We start from the raw sequence: 15,281 nt of genomic DNA on the forward strand, positions 1-15,281 counted from the left end.
TCAGTTGATTTATTAGAATGTTTGTCAGTACAAAATGCCGTGGCACAGTAGACAAGGCTGCTGTGCTTGGATTGCTGCCTTCTCTCTAAATAGGAATCAAGAAAAATATTCACAGGGGCGATCATTCCATTACTGAATGGGAATTCAGAATATAAAGCTGAAATTTCTTTTTTTTAAAAAAAGTGCAGTGCCTTGCTAACTCATATTAATGTTGGGAGGCGTATTACCAATTATCGAGTGTTGTCAATTAGCGAGTAATTATTTTCTTGCTGCTGATCTGACCCTTTCACTCTTTCCATTGAACACCTCCCATTGGCTCCTCTTTGCACGGTTAATCAAATCTAAACTACTTGCCATTATTTTCAAGGGCTGGTGGTACTCAATCTCTGACTTACATTTCAGATGGTTTCCCTAATTCCATTTCCTCAAGCAGACTCTTTGCCAGGGAGGATGGACTCATCCATCCATTTAGTTAGAAATTATAGCTAGTGGGTGGGGGAGTCAAAATGGCTGGCAGGAACAAATTTTATACCCAAGGTAATTGGAACAAACTACTGAGGGAAGTGGTGTGTTTTTCCCTGCATGCAGCTTTCATATCAAGGTCCACCCCCACCCCCACCCCCAGCAGGTATGACACATCAGGCAGCCAAATCACTTTAAAGTCACATCCATTTCAGAAAGGAAGAGATAAACACATGCTTATCCAATCCAGTCTACTGTATGGTAGTGGAATATCTGATGCAAGATCTATTTATTTATTCATCTTTATTACATTTTGCGTGGACAGGCGGAGACCCCCCCCCCGAACCCCCCGAACCCGACAATGTTTCCCAGCACAATTCAAAGTGTTGGTGCTGACACTTAAAGCCCTAAATGGCCTCGGTCCAGTATACTTGAAGGAGCGTCTCCACCCCCATCGTTCTGCCCGGATGCTGAGGTCCAACGCCAAGGGCCTTCTGGCGGTTCCCTCGCTACGAGAAGCCAAGTTACAGGGAACCAGGCAGAGGGCCTTCTCAGTAGTGGCACCCGCCCTGTGGAACACCCTCCCACCAGATGTCAAAGAGAAAAACAACTACCTGACTTTTAGAAGACATCTGAAGGTAGCCCTGTTTAGGGAAGCTTTTAATGTTTAATAGATTATTGTATTTTTATATTCTGTTGGAAGCCACCCAGAGTGGCTGGGGAAACCCAGCCAGATGGGCAGGGTATAAATAATAATAAATTATTATTATTATTATTATTATTATTATTATTATTATTATTAGATTAAAATTGGCCACAACTTTATTAAACATTCAGATGTAGGAAAACCATGGCTTAGGCATTGGGCGTTTATCCCTTCCAGTCCCCAGGTGGGGATCTGGGGAACATCAGGGTTATCCGAAGTGTGTGGGGATTGGGCTGGCTCTGGAGAACGTCTGTTCAAGCAAAGAGTCCGCCCCCCATTTTGCCGCGTCGTAGAGGAGAACACTGACAACCCATTGGCATATGGCCAATGCCTCCCCTCAAAATACCCCTTTAACGGGGAACCCTGGGATTGCTGCCGCAGGGAGGGCGTGGGTCACCGCTTCATGCCCCCCCCAACTGAAGGACGATAAACTAAAGGATTCTGCCCAAGGCCTAAAAACGTCCAAAGTAGTGACATTTTGCTATGGGGAATGCCAAACCAGCCAATGCAAGAAAATTCCTTCCTGGTCCCTCAATAGCATCCATCAAAGACCGCAGCAGCGCCCGCATAGCTGTAAAGAAGAAGGTTAAACTGCAAAAGAAGGCATGAACTGAGGGAGGGCAGGGTGGGGGAAGTTCTGGAGCCGGCTGAGGACTAACAGGTAAGTTACACCCCCTATTATAAGTGTGGGGCGGTCCTGACTCTACCTGGCCAACACCCTTGGCAACGCCCGCCCCCCCAAGCCGGGATTAGCTAATTGTCAAGGCTAGGCGGGAACGCCCAGGTACCCAGCTTGCAGGGGGGGGGGGAGCCAGCTAACTTACCAGGAGTTTTGGAGTCCCTGTGGGCTGCGCGTGACCACACAAAAGCTGCCGCCCAGTTAATGTGGGGAGCGGTCATTATTACCTTTCTCCAAGGAGCTCAAGGTGGTTCTTCTCCCCATTTTATTCTCACAACAACCCTGTGAGGCTAAGAGACACTGACTGCCCAAAGGTCATTCATTGCTGAATGGAAACTAGAACTCAGGTCACCCAGATCTTAGTCTAACAACCTACCGGCTGTGAGTGCTGAAGGCCACTTCCTGCGATGCCTTTTCCATCTGGCCTGGGGGGCAGGGCCCAGGCTCACCCTGCCCTACTTCAGTGACTGCTTTTAAATGTTTTAAAATGTTTTCAAATAGTTTTAATTTGTGGTGTTTTAGATTTTGGTTTATGGTTTGGCTGGGGATTAGTTTAATTTTTAATATAACTGAATTGCTTTTTGTTTTGCTTTTAATTAGTTTATATTGCTTTATATAGTTGGTATTTGGTTTTTAAGGGGAGAGGGTCAGGGCTGCCTGGGAGTGGGCCAACAGAATGGCTGGGGCAGGTTCCACGGGGGGGATGCACTGGGACACCCGATCTCAGTGATCACAGGTAGGAGGAGGAGTTGTGCTATGGTGAAGAGGTAAAATACAGGAGAACTTAAGAACAAACTAAGAGGGGGGAAATAAAAAGCATAATTTCATTACTTTTGACTTTAATTTGTTGTTATTCCTTGTAACCTGCATAACAATCTAAATCCAAACTAGAGTTATACATAAATGGAGATTTTACATTACAAACTTTGAATTTGATCATAGGGGGGGGGGGGTTAAAATAGATATTCTTTAAATGTGTTGGCAGTTTCATATCTGTTTATTTATTGTTGTCAAGTGTAAATTACCAAATGCCTTAAACTCCCACTTATTAAATATTGTCAGAGTTCCAATAATGCTTGTCAAATACTAAATCCATTCAATGTCAGCTATAAAATGCCATACTGCATGTCAGCTATCAATTTCTGTCAGTTAGAGCTGCAAACTTAAATCATTTTAAGCAGTAGATTAATTATCTAAAACTTTAGCCTCTAATCCTACACACATTTATCAGGGAATCACTGTTGAATTAAAGGGGATTTGCTTCTGAGTAGACATGGATGGAATTTCACTCTTAGTTGATTAATCAGGTGGGCCCGATGAAGGCCAATTTTAATTAAAAGGGCCAACAGCTTGAAGTGTGCTTGTTGTTGTTGTTTTTGGCATTATTTTGACTGTGGTATTAATTTGACTGTGGTATGTTATTGTAACAAAGAATGGAAGACAAAATATTTAAAATGATGTTACTTTCTGACAATACAAAACTGTGCAAAAAAATATATGGTTTACTGGGCAATATAAAATGCCAAGTGTAAATTAAATAAATTAATTAATAGTAGCTTTGTGTATTAAATAGCAAATTATCTCACTCTGCCATTACTGTCTCAGAAAGGTGAATATACTGGGGTTATGGCAATAGGAATTTTTATTTAAGAGATTAATCAGGGGAAATATTCTATGCATAACTGACAATTCTACAAATATTCAAGACTGGATTCCAACATAAAAAATCATTTGATTTCAAATACTGATGCCAAATAGAAGGTTGACTAATCAGACACATGAGTAAATCTTATCTTTCATGCCTTCTTAGGTATCCACAATAGTCCGTCATGTGCAAATCCCCATGTATCATTTTTTTCATAAGACAGCCAACAAATAATAATAAAAAAAGAACAATACCATCAGCTACTTTTGCAATACATTCCAAACAGAGAACAATTTTCAAATATTTCATCTAGATCCAATCCTTTGTATTGTAACCTATAAATTAATTTGGCTGATTTAACAGGCAACACTGTTGAGGAATTATTTGGGTTGAAACCAAATCAGGGATATCGGTCCATAACATATATGTCATTCCTCTACTGCAAGGTATGCAATGTGAAGAAAGAGTCGTCAGCTATGTTGTACATGAATGTCATGGTTTGCCTCTGGCTTCTTGCCATTTACCCTCAGTGATTTTCTACTCGGAAAGGTCAAAATATCTCAGGTGCTATTCTATGGCCACTGGATAATTCATACGGAGAGGGTGTTTTTATGCTTCGTCTTGTATATTCAGTGTTTATATTTAAAATCAACATTGCATAATGGCCTCCACCACTAGCTGTGTTAGAAGAACCATCAACGTTGGCCAGACAGATCTGAGCATTCTTTTCATGTAACCACCAGGAATGTTCTGCTGCTTATCAAGTTATATTCATTTTTAAAAGTGGTAACCTAGGCTTTGTTTTAAAGCATTTCTGCTTGGGACAGCCTCTGAGACATGTTGTAAAGGAGCATAACAATTCAGTCGATAGTTACCATATGTAATGTGAGTTATTTTAGCACTAGGAGTATTGCTATGTCCTTAAAAAACTCAAAGCAGAGGCGCATGACAGAATTTTCCACAGAACTTCCATACACTATTATTGTTACTATTATTTGTTGTAAAAGCATACATTATAAAATTTCAATATAAATTGAAAAAAAATTGAAGGATATGAATTGGCTGAAAGTGCTCATCCTGCAATGACATATAAAGGACAAATCCTACCTGACTTCTGTGTGCTATTTGGGGGGTTCTGCTGTCCCCTCAGAGTAGATTTGGGGGGCACAGGTGAGGAGAGCAGAGAAATCCCCATTGCACTAGCAGGACTATTTGTGCTGGCTTCCACTAGAGCAACTCTTAAAATGAATAATGCCCATAATTTGGCTATATTTTATCACTTTGTTATCTAAAAATGGTATATTATGTTTTGTAATAATAATAGCAACTAATACCTAGTAAAGCACTGACTTAATATGAAAACAATTTATCACAAAGCTTAGCTCTATCAGCCATACTACAGTTGTGGGTAATCTCTAATAGGTAGGTATTAACAGATATTAATTCTAAATTAATTAGGTACTAATGGATACTAATGAAGGGGTTTACATGCAATCTCAAGCCCCTTCCAGGAAAAGCAACATTGAAATTTATGGATATCGAAATCTTAGTAACATCCTCTTCCCTAGTCATATTTTCCTCTAACTTTGGTAGAAAAGTGTTATGAATGGAAAACCTCTTATATGTATTTGTTATCACAATAAATTATTGTGTTATTGCTACTGCTATGGTTGTTATATGCTGCCTTTTTCCCTGACAGGGACTCAAGGCAGCTTGCAGATAAAATAAAAAGAACTAAAAAGGAGAACTACAATGCCATTAATGATTACTTTGACATTTGAGGGCTTGTAAGTTTCAATAATGTATTGCTTATTTCCATTTAAAGCCATTTTATATAAAATCTGCAGGCAACATTATTGAGCAAAGGTGGTTGTTTTTGGTTTGTTTGTTTGTTTGTTTGTTTTTTTAAAAAGCTAAACAATGTTTGAAATCATTAACTGGGCAGGAGTGAGGTCTGATATGAGTAACAAATGTCTTCAAGCTGGCTTTGGAATCAAGATTGGTAGGAAGGAAAATAAGGGAGAAATACTGTACGGCCAAACCTCACCCTGAATGTGGAGGGCTTCTGAATATTTCAAGTATGTGATTAATTCTTTTGAAGACTAACTCTTGAAGATGGGGGGGGGGGCATATTTTCCTTGGTTCTTCCTAGTCAATAGCAGCTACACACCGTCTGTTAATGTGGGCCGCATGATGTTAACCAAGCAGAGAATTCTATTCTGGGGCTAAATCGAAAAATTGTAGCCATAGAAGGCCTTTTTGATCAGAGTTAGCAAAACATTGTGCCTTCTCCATTCCCCCACTGTCCCTCCCTTCCCTTCTTTCTCAGAGACTCTGCCAAGCATGTCAGATCATTCATGTTAAATTATTCTTGATGGCATTGAGATGTGCAGTACTGTCATCCAAAGACTGGCTTGTGCAGCTGTCACATCCGTTTTCTTCCCGAATCTTGTGCAAGAACCCAGCCATGTTCCAAGCTAGGCTTATCTGCTAATTTATCACGAAAACCCAAACAGACAGGCCTGACAAAGCAAAACAAAAAGAGTCAGAATCAAGGGTTGGAGAGGGAAGGATATTAACCCAAGCTTCCCATCGACAATGTCTCAGTGCTGTCTAGTGACCTATTGGTGAACCTGTCCACTGAAATAATTTGCCCAGCTTTAGGTTCTTCCTGTGAACAGCCCCAGCCCCATTGGTATAATCTCCATTATTGCATGCATATTAGTGTCATGACCCCCTGGCCTCAGGCGGCCTGAAGTGATGCGGCTCAGGAAGAAGCTGCTTTGGGAACTCCCAGACCCTCCAAGCTCATTGAAACCAGTCGGACGGGGAATAGCCTACACAGCTCCTGAAACAGAAGGCCTCTCTTTGACCCTGAGTCAAATGAGCTGGACCTGGCTAACCCACAGTCTGCACGCTCTTTTCATCTCGGTGCACAAACACGCTTGGCTTCTTCCTTCCCCTGTTAGGCTCTGCTTGATTTGGCATGCAGGAGCCACATGGTAGCATCAAAGTTCAAGGCTCCAAGTCAAGAGGTTGCCTCTTTAAGACCCTATCAGCTGAAGTACTGGCTGGGCAGGCCTATATCAAGATTTATGGAAAGGCTGCAGAACTCCAACTCCCTTCACCCTGGACCATTAACTATGCTGGCTAGAGCTGATGGGAACTGGAGTCCAGCAACCAACGGAGGCCAATTTGTTTTCTGTTCCATAGTCTGGCCACCCTCTGATACAATGCCTATGTGTTGCCAGCGCGGCACCTATGGGAACACAGGCACTGGGAGGAGCCCTCCCTGATGCCTACAGGGTCTCAATCTCTGGATGATTAAATCAGGCTTTAAAAAATAGAATGACCACTATAATTGAGGACTGGGGTGGGGGGAGGACAAGTGAGTGCAGTTGCATGTGTGCATAATTGCAGTGTGCATGCTGCCCACCATAGTTGTCAACGTTTCCCTTTTTTTAAGGGAAATTCCCTTATTCTGAATAGGATTTCTCGCAAGAAAAGGGGAAAGGTGACAGCTATGGTGCCCACAACAGCTTATCCAGTTTCCAAATGGTCAATCCTTCTGAAGAGCTGTCCCGGGTGCTGAAGAGCGTTTCTCTGGCTTCACTGCTAGACTGTCATGGGCTAATTACTACCTCGCTCAGCACTGCAAAGGTCAAGAATCCGCCTAAAACATGGGTGGCTAACCTTTTTTTGGCCTGAGGGTTGCCAATGCCCTTAGCCAACATGCCAGGTGTGTGTATGGCAAAAAGTGGGTGTGGTCACCCCCTGCTTTCTCTCTCACGCTCTTGTACAGGCACAGGGTGCGGACACATATGCGGTTGCACTGCCTCCCCAGCTGATTGGTGCAGATCACCTGAGGAAGAGGGTTAAATGATCAGTCTCATGACTAGGGAAGGAGCAGTTTGCATGCTCATTACAGCACTAGACTCCACTCCTCCCAGTGTTGTGTCTTTCCTTTTCCCCCACCACTGGGGAACCTTTGGAGAGACAGAAAAATGCTTGCGGGTGAAGCAGATCAGGCCCCTGAACTAGGTCTGTGTGTGTGTGTATTAGAACAGGGCAATTCTGCTTTGCCACACTTTTGGTACTTTTTAATTTATGTATACAAGGAAATATGTTGACAATTGGCATTTGTTTCCGTCTGTTTTCCACTCTCTACATCATACTAAAACAACCAAGAGTGAACCAGTCATTGATGCCTGCTCAGGAGTAAGTCCCATTGTTCTCAAAATGTGCATAGAACTGCAGCCTAACCCTTGTAATAAAGAGATAGTGTTTATTTCAAGTTAATTAATCCCCTGCAGTTCAGGACTTACTTGGATATCACCCATCCCTTTGTCTTTCTGGAATAAATACATAAATACAAGCATACAAATGGATAGATATCCACACACACATTAAAAGCTTTATAGCTATTTGTGTAAATCCTCTCCTGAATCAGTGCTAACTCTTTTCCCTCCGACTTGCCACTCAGTCCAATCCGCACACAGATGGAATGGAATTCCATTTCCAGGTTTTCCCTTGCTCCCGTCCCCTCCGCCCATCCTTTGACCGGCAGGCAAATGAAGCCATTCAAATATTTGCCTATCTTGTCATCTGTTCTCATCAGACCTTGCAATTCCTGTCATGCCCCACATGTCATTTTAAAGCATAACGTCATTAATACCTAGAGTGCACTAATGGATGCTTCACACATGAACGCATTAATGAAATGTGTTATTGTTTTCCCTCACAGGACATTAACAATCTCACGCACGTCGAGCCCCCAAAGCCCCGCAGTGCTGCTGAAAACCACTAGCTATCAAATGAACCCTCAGTTACACCTCAGTAAGTTTAAGTTCAAGTTTATCACTGAAGCGTCACTCATGTGAAGAGAGGATACAAGCCTCTGAGGGCTTTTGGGTCCAACTTCAATTACCATAAAGAGAAACAGGAGGCAATAGCCAGGGGTGGGAGGGAGAAAAGCAACACGGCAGAAACAAAATCCTGTCAAGATAAAATAGGAAAGATCTGGGTGTCACTGTAGTGATTTGTTTCTTTGTTTCTCCCCTTTGTCTATGGGCTGATGGTTTGAATAATGAAGAGAGGATTGGTTTTCTCTTGTAGTATACAAACATGGGTGGTCTCGTTTTCTGCTAGCATAGCTGACATATTAAGCAAGATTAAAGATTCTCCGGCAAGGCAGCATTTGAATTGGGTTTCTTAAACCTAAAGAAATGTATATGCACAGGCAGAATTGTAAAATGAACCCCCTGGCCAAAAGTAATATAAAATTGCAGTCCTCTCAGGACAGGTAGGGCTTTGATAAATTGGCAGCCCTTTGTATTTGGTGTTTCAGGATGCTGGTGGCTTGGCTGAAAGGGAAATAGGATCCCAGTTGTTGTTTTTTTTATTTTTTAAAAAAGCTTTCTTTAATGACTTGAGCTGAAGTTACCTCTCCTGTATTGCAAGAAAAAGATGCATCAAGGCTATTGCTACTTTGTGGGTGGGTATCAATTGCATAAGGGACGCAGGTGGCGCTGTGGGTTAAAGCCTCAGCGCCTAGGACTTGCCGATCGAAAGGTCGGCGGTTCGAATCCCTGCAACGGGGTGCGCTCCCGCTGCTCGGTCCCAGCGCCTGCCAACCTAGCAGTTCGAAAGCACCTCCGGGTGCAAGTAGATAAATAGGGACCGCTTACCAGCGGGAAGGTAAACGGCATTTCCGTGTGCGGCTCTGGCTCGCCAGAGCAGCGATGTCACGCTGGCCACGTGACCCGGAAGTGTCTCCGGACAGCGCTGGCCCCTGGCCTCTTAAGTGAGATGGGCGCACAACCCCAGAGTCTGTCAAGACTGGCCCGTACGGGCAGGGGTACCTTTACCTTTACCTTTATCAATTGCATAGTGGCAAATTCAGGTTGTGTGATGAAGGTGAATTTAGCACTCATGCACAATAAACATGCTTTAAAAAAACAAGTTTCTGGTGGTTAAGAAAGTTATGGGGAGCTGCACTGGGAAGTATAGAATGACAGTTGCTTGATGCAACATTGTCTTCTCTCCCCACAAACAAATATTCAATAAACAGTGGACACTGCATAACACACACACATCCCTGAAATGTTGTGCAAATAAATCCAGATGAATTTTGAGTAATCCTTCAGGAGTCTCCATTTTGTCCTACGCTTTTTATTCCTGGTAATGCATCCACAGGTCACTTTGGGGACAAAAAAGTATCCAAAGTCCCTTCGAGTCCAGCATCCTATTCTCACAGTGACCAATGAGATACCTAAGGGAAGTCCACCATACACAGGGCATGAAGGCAATGTCCTCTTCAGAACTGGCATTCAGAGGTGCTGACACCTGAGGTAGTATGTATCCATCATGACTACTAGCCTTTGGTAGGTTTATTAATGTATTCAGATACATTAACGTATCTGAACCCATTTTAAAGTCATCCAAATTCATGGCCATCAATACATCTCATAAATTGGTGCCAACACATAAATCCTTCCTTCCTCTTACAGGCTCAGTTGTTCTAGAACAGGCATAGGCAAACTCGGCCCTCCAGATGTTTTGGGACTACAACTCCCATTTGTTACGATAATGAAGCAATGCAGCTGCAAAGTCCTAGCTTGAAGTGTAAACATGATGGGAATGTTGGGACTGCTGTGGGAACAGAGGGGCAGTCATTTCACAGTGCGCAGCACCGGAATTACCTCACAGTGTAATATGAGCTGTACAGGATGTACAGGAAGTTTTTGTTACAACACTGGTGGAGTATGGAGAGAGCAGTCATGTTTTTTGTAACGCTGCAAAGACAGAAATAAAAGCATGTAAATACGTTTCTGTCTATCTCTTTCCCCTGCCTGGGGGGAGGGGGAGGCAGGAAAGAGGGGTGTGTTCTTCTCACGTTTGAGAAGAATCGCCGATAGAGACCTTGCCTGCGTCTGCTGGGGAATGCAGCCAGGGAGGTCAACAGGAAATCAAGCCAGGTGCCAGGACTGCTGCCAGCTTCTCGTGAGAAAGGCTTGAATTTCCAACACCATCAATCCTGACCACTGGTCCTGTTATCAATGGACGATGGGAGTTGTAGTCCCAAAATATCTGCAGCACCGAGTTTGCCTATGCCTGTTCTAGAAACTGATCCTTCTCAAGAACTTGCAAATTGGCAGTGGAACACAGTTCTTTCTGGTTCAGGTAGCCAACTCTTTTCTGCAACATCATGAACTTTGCCTTTCCTTGCTATTAGCTAATCAATACAGACCATAAACCTGTGACTACCTTCTGCTATTACATGAGTTCCTCCAACATAATTTCTTCATGTTTCCAGCCAAGAGTTTTTCATCACTTAGCCCTTTCTATCTCTTCTGAATTAATGGCAGTGTCAGCAGCATGGAGCTACATTTGCCAAAAAAAAATCACCTTAAATTGGCATGTCTTCTCCATCTCTATTTCTTCCTAAGGACATGTATATATAGACTTTTTAAGGGATTGTGTGGGCTTTGTCAGCACTCTGAATTTTTACATTATGAGAGCAAAGGAAGCTGCTATCATGCCACACACAAACACACCCCGTTCTATCAGGATCTGGCATGTTTTGGCAGCCGCAGTTGAACGTGGAGGAAGGAGAAGAAGCTGGGAGGGCTGGGAAAGCCATCTGCTTGTCTCCTTGGAGACCCACTGCCAGTCAGGGTGAACAACACCAGGTTTTGTGGACAAATTAACTGAGTTTGGATCAGGCAGTTTCATTCATACGGTGAAATATGATGCATGAGACACAATTTATGAGGTGCCACTCATCCCAAACATAACCTATATAACATGCATACTTTTTCAGACCCACAGCTCTGTGGCCTATTGCATTGGGCTATGCCTTTTCTAATGTCTTCTACAAATGCTTCTTCTGTTCCACTGCCAAACAGGAACTGAAAAGCTCTTTTTTGTGACTGTTACATTTTATATTTAATACCTGAAAATGACTACCAGCCCAAATTTAGGAACAGTTCTGAGATGTACACAACTGCTTCCAGCATTCCTGCTTGATTAGCAACTCCATGCCACAAAATACAGCTCTTGGGTTCCACCCCCCCCCTCCCAATCTCCAAATTTATGAGCAACTTCACACTTTTACAATTCTCTTTTCCCTTTGGAAGGGGAATGCCGTTCTTTTCTGCAGCAGTGGCCTGAAGCTATTCCATTCACAATGTCTTTAGCCAGAGCAGCAGCATCTAGCCAACGTTTTCATTGGAACAATGCCCAGTTGTGCCTCATTTATTCAGGAAACTATCTTTTGCTAGAGAGCATTTAGAGATTATTACCCATGAACCCTGCAGTGCAATATATATTGCTCAAAACGTACCACGTTTCGGCTGATTATGGCTTTACATCACTGACACTGGAGCTGTGAAGCCAGAATTCTTTTTACTAGCCAAGAGAGATTCAAGAGGGCAGGCACTTTTTGGTTTCCAAAGGGTATAACAACATCTAGTCATGCTCTTAAGACTGTCATTTGCAAATGTTTTAACTATGTTCAATGGATACAAAGATGTCAGGAGGACAAAGCAGGTCAACTGGGGACTTGGAACCATTTGCTTCTCCAGAGCCCTGCTTCTTGCTCTGGAACTAAAGTTGTGCATCTGGGGAAACAAAACCACAGCATCCCACACATGCACATGTACATAGGACCTCTCCTCACACATGCAAATCAGTTCACCCAATAGCCTAAGTGTACTTGTAGCAGAAAACAGCACTTGCATTCCACTTCAAATTCTATAGGCCCCATCTATAGCAAAGGCTTAAACTGGCTTGATAGGCATTGCATCTTCTGAAAGAACACAGGGCCAATAATGTCTAAGGGAACCAGGCAGAGGGCCTTCTCGGTGGTGGCACCCGCCCTGTGGAACACCCTCCCATCGGATGTCAAAGAGATAAACAACTACCTGACATTTAGAAGACATCTGAAGGCAGCCCTGCTTAGGGAAGTTTTTAATGTATTTTGATGTATTTTTAATCTTTGTTGGAAGCCGCCCAGAGCGGCTGGGGCAACTCAGCCAGATGGGCAGGGTACAAATAATAAATAGTTGTTGTTGTTGTTGTTGTTGTTGTTGTTGTTGGAAATAAATACTCAGCACTCTCAACAAATGACAGTTCTCAATATTAACTTCCAAGAGAGTGGTCTTATGCTGTTACATAATGGTTACGTATGGTTTTATACCATAGATAAGGCCACAGAATAAACATTTCATCTATCTCATTTTATCTCCAGCCCAAGCTACACATTACACAGGAGATCCATGACTGGATCTCCCAGGGATTTAATTTTTACTTGAAAGATGGAAGTATACATCGCAGTGGGATGAAGAGTCTTCATGTGCCCAAAGAAATGCAGACAAACAATCCAGAGTAGTGTGTTTTTTTTTTAAAACTTGTAGTACCAATACAAATAATAATAACTATTATTATTATTATTATTATTATTATTATTATTATTATTATTACCCCACCCATCTGGCTTGGTTTCCCCAGCCACTCTGGGTGATTTCCAACAAAATATTAAAATACAATAGTCCTTCAGATATTAAAAGCTTCCCTAAACAGGGCTGCCTTCAGATGTCCTCTAAAAGTCTGGTAGTTGTTTTTCTCTTTGACATCTGGTGGGAGGGCATTCCACAGGGCGGGCGCCACTACCGAGAAGGCCCTCTGCCTACTGTAATCGTGTGCAGAAAGGGAAAATCTGAAGTAAAACCTGGGCTGGAACCACATCAGACTCTTGTAAGTTGGAACCATTAGAAAAACCGGTGGCATTCCAAACATTTCAGGGGGCTTCAAAAATGAGGCCCTAAAGAAAGGGGCGTTTAACCCCTTTCCCCCTGTGCCACTTCCCTGACCTAAACCATATCCTCAGATAGGAGGAAATACAGCTGAAGCAAAAGGGCTAAACACACCATGAGATTCACTCACAAGTCTTCAATGTAACATATATTTAGGTTCTTGGAATTCAAAATAACCTATTACCTGTGCTGTGGCCCTCTTAGGCATTCTAACAACTTTACACCAAGGAGATGACTTCCAGTGAACTTCTGATCACACATCTGAAATTCTCACAACATCCTTCTCCTCTGCCAGGTTTAAGATGCGCAACATGTATTACTCACTCCAATAATTCCTCTGCTGTTATCTGAGAAAGAACGAGTCTCCCTGGGATCAGGATCATAATTACAAATAGCTAGAAGGATCCGTTCTAAGAAAATGAGATATTTTCTTCAGGTAGGACAATCAAAAATCAATTAGGGCTTAAACACAAGGCAGCATTGCCAGGCCCTGGAGGTGTAATAAGTAGCACTTGGCTTGCCTCTTCATTACCAAGATAATCAAGAATGACACTGCTTAATTATTTGCAATGATCCTACATAATTTGTTTCTGAAGTGTTATGCTGAGTTAGGTCGCCTTGGTATGCAGCCACCAACACTTCCATTTCCACACTGTTTCTTCGAATAATAAACTAGAAGCATAAATCACATCTTTTGAAAGTTTCCAAACAATCCTGCCAAGAGGCAAAACGGACAATTCAAGGCATTGGGTTTCTTTGTTTTCCTGTCTGAATGAAACTTTGCCAGGGTGCATTCTAGTACAGTGGTACCTTGGGTTAAGAACTTAATTCGTTCTGGAGGGCCGTTCTTAACCTGAAACTGTTCTTAACCTGAGGTACCACTTTAGCTAATGGGGCCTCCGGCCGCCGCCACACGATTTCTGTTCTCACCCTGAAGCAAAGTTCTTAACCCGAGGTACTATTTCTGGGTTAGCGGAGTCTGTAACCTGAAGCGTCTGTAACCTGAAGCATGTGAAACCCGAGGTACCACTGTATCTGCAGGAACCCAAAGATCTCCAAGACTCTTAGAGACCAAGAACCATAAGATTTGTAAGAATGCCTTATTCTATATTGACCAGCCCCTCCTTTAAGAACGGTAAGAAAAGCCTCCTTTCTGCGGTAGCTCCTCACATATTGAATCCACTCCCTCCTAAGGTGCATTTGGCCTCATCTCATTACAATATTCTGGGAGGCTTTTCATTAAACAAATATATGAGTTGCTGCTACAATTAGTAATTTCTCTTTAGTGATTTGTTATGAGTTGTGCTGTTATTTTTAAGGATTGTACCTTTTTATGGATTTTTATGTAGGCTTTTGGCTGCCCTTTGCAGTGTTCAGTGAGCCCTTTAGGTCCAATGGATGCTGGCCGAACACCACGTCTTGCCGACAGGGAAAAGCTGTCACTCAATGACAGAGCACCATTCCTGACTTGAACTGACCAACTGGCCATTAACATGAGGATGCAATACAAGAAAACCTCCATTTTATGTCCACAATGCTAAAGAGAGAGATGTTGTGCAAATGTTTTTAAGCCATCCCTAGTGATTAAGGCTGTGTACACAACTGGGCCGTTAAAGCACATTTGAAGCTCTTTCTTTCCCTCAAATAATTTTGAGCACTGTAGTTTACACCTCACAGAGTTACAATTTCCAGCAACCCTTAATAAACTTCATAATATCTTATATCTATGCTCCTGGGACAGGTTCAAGGTTCTTGTGTGAATTCAAAAAGCCCCAGACGACTTGGGCCTAACGTACCTGATTCCTTATGCTGCACCTCAATCACTGTGATCTTTTCATTGGCCCCTAAGGCTCAGTCTGCCCCCACCAGGGGCCAAGCCATTAGTGCAACAGGTCCTGCCCTGTGGAACTCCTTGCCAATTGAAGTCTGGCAGGAGTCATCCCTGCTTTCTTTTAGATGTCTTTTAAAAGTGCA

The 15,281-nt window shown here is 42.7% G+C and overlaps 1 pseudogene across 1 annotated transcript in view; it reads right to left on the reverse strand.

Moving 5' to 3' along the window:
* Positions 1-15,205, reverse strand: part of LOC309380605 (splicing factor C9orf78-like) — a 30,635-nt pseudogene extending 15,430 nt beyond the window's left edge. Inside the window, exon 1 of the transcript XR_014173334.1 lies at positions 15,104-15,205. The product of XR_014173334.1 is annotated as a splicing factor C9orf78-like (transcript). The remainder of the gene's footprint in view (positions 1-15,103) is intronic.
* Between the last annotated feature and the right edge of the window lie 76 nt (positions 15,206-15,281).

The sequence above is a fragment of the Podarcis melisellensis genome (assembly GCF_964234715.1).
Source record: "Podarcis melisellensis genome assembly, chromosome: 11".
Classification (NCBI taxonomy): domain Eukaryota; kingdom Metazoa; phylum Chordata; class Lepidosauria; order Squamata; family Lacertidae; genus Podarcis; species Podarcis melisellensis.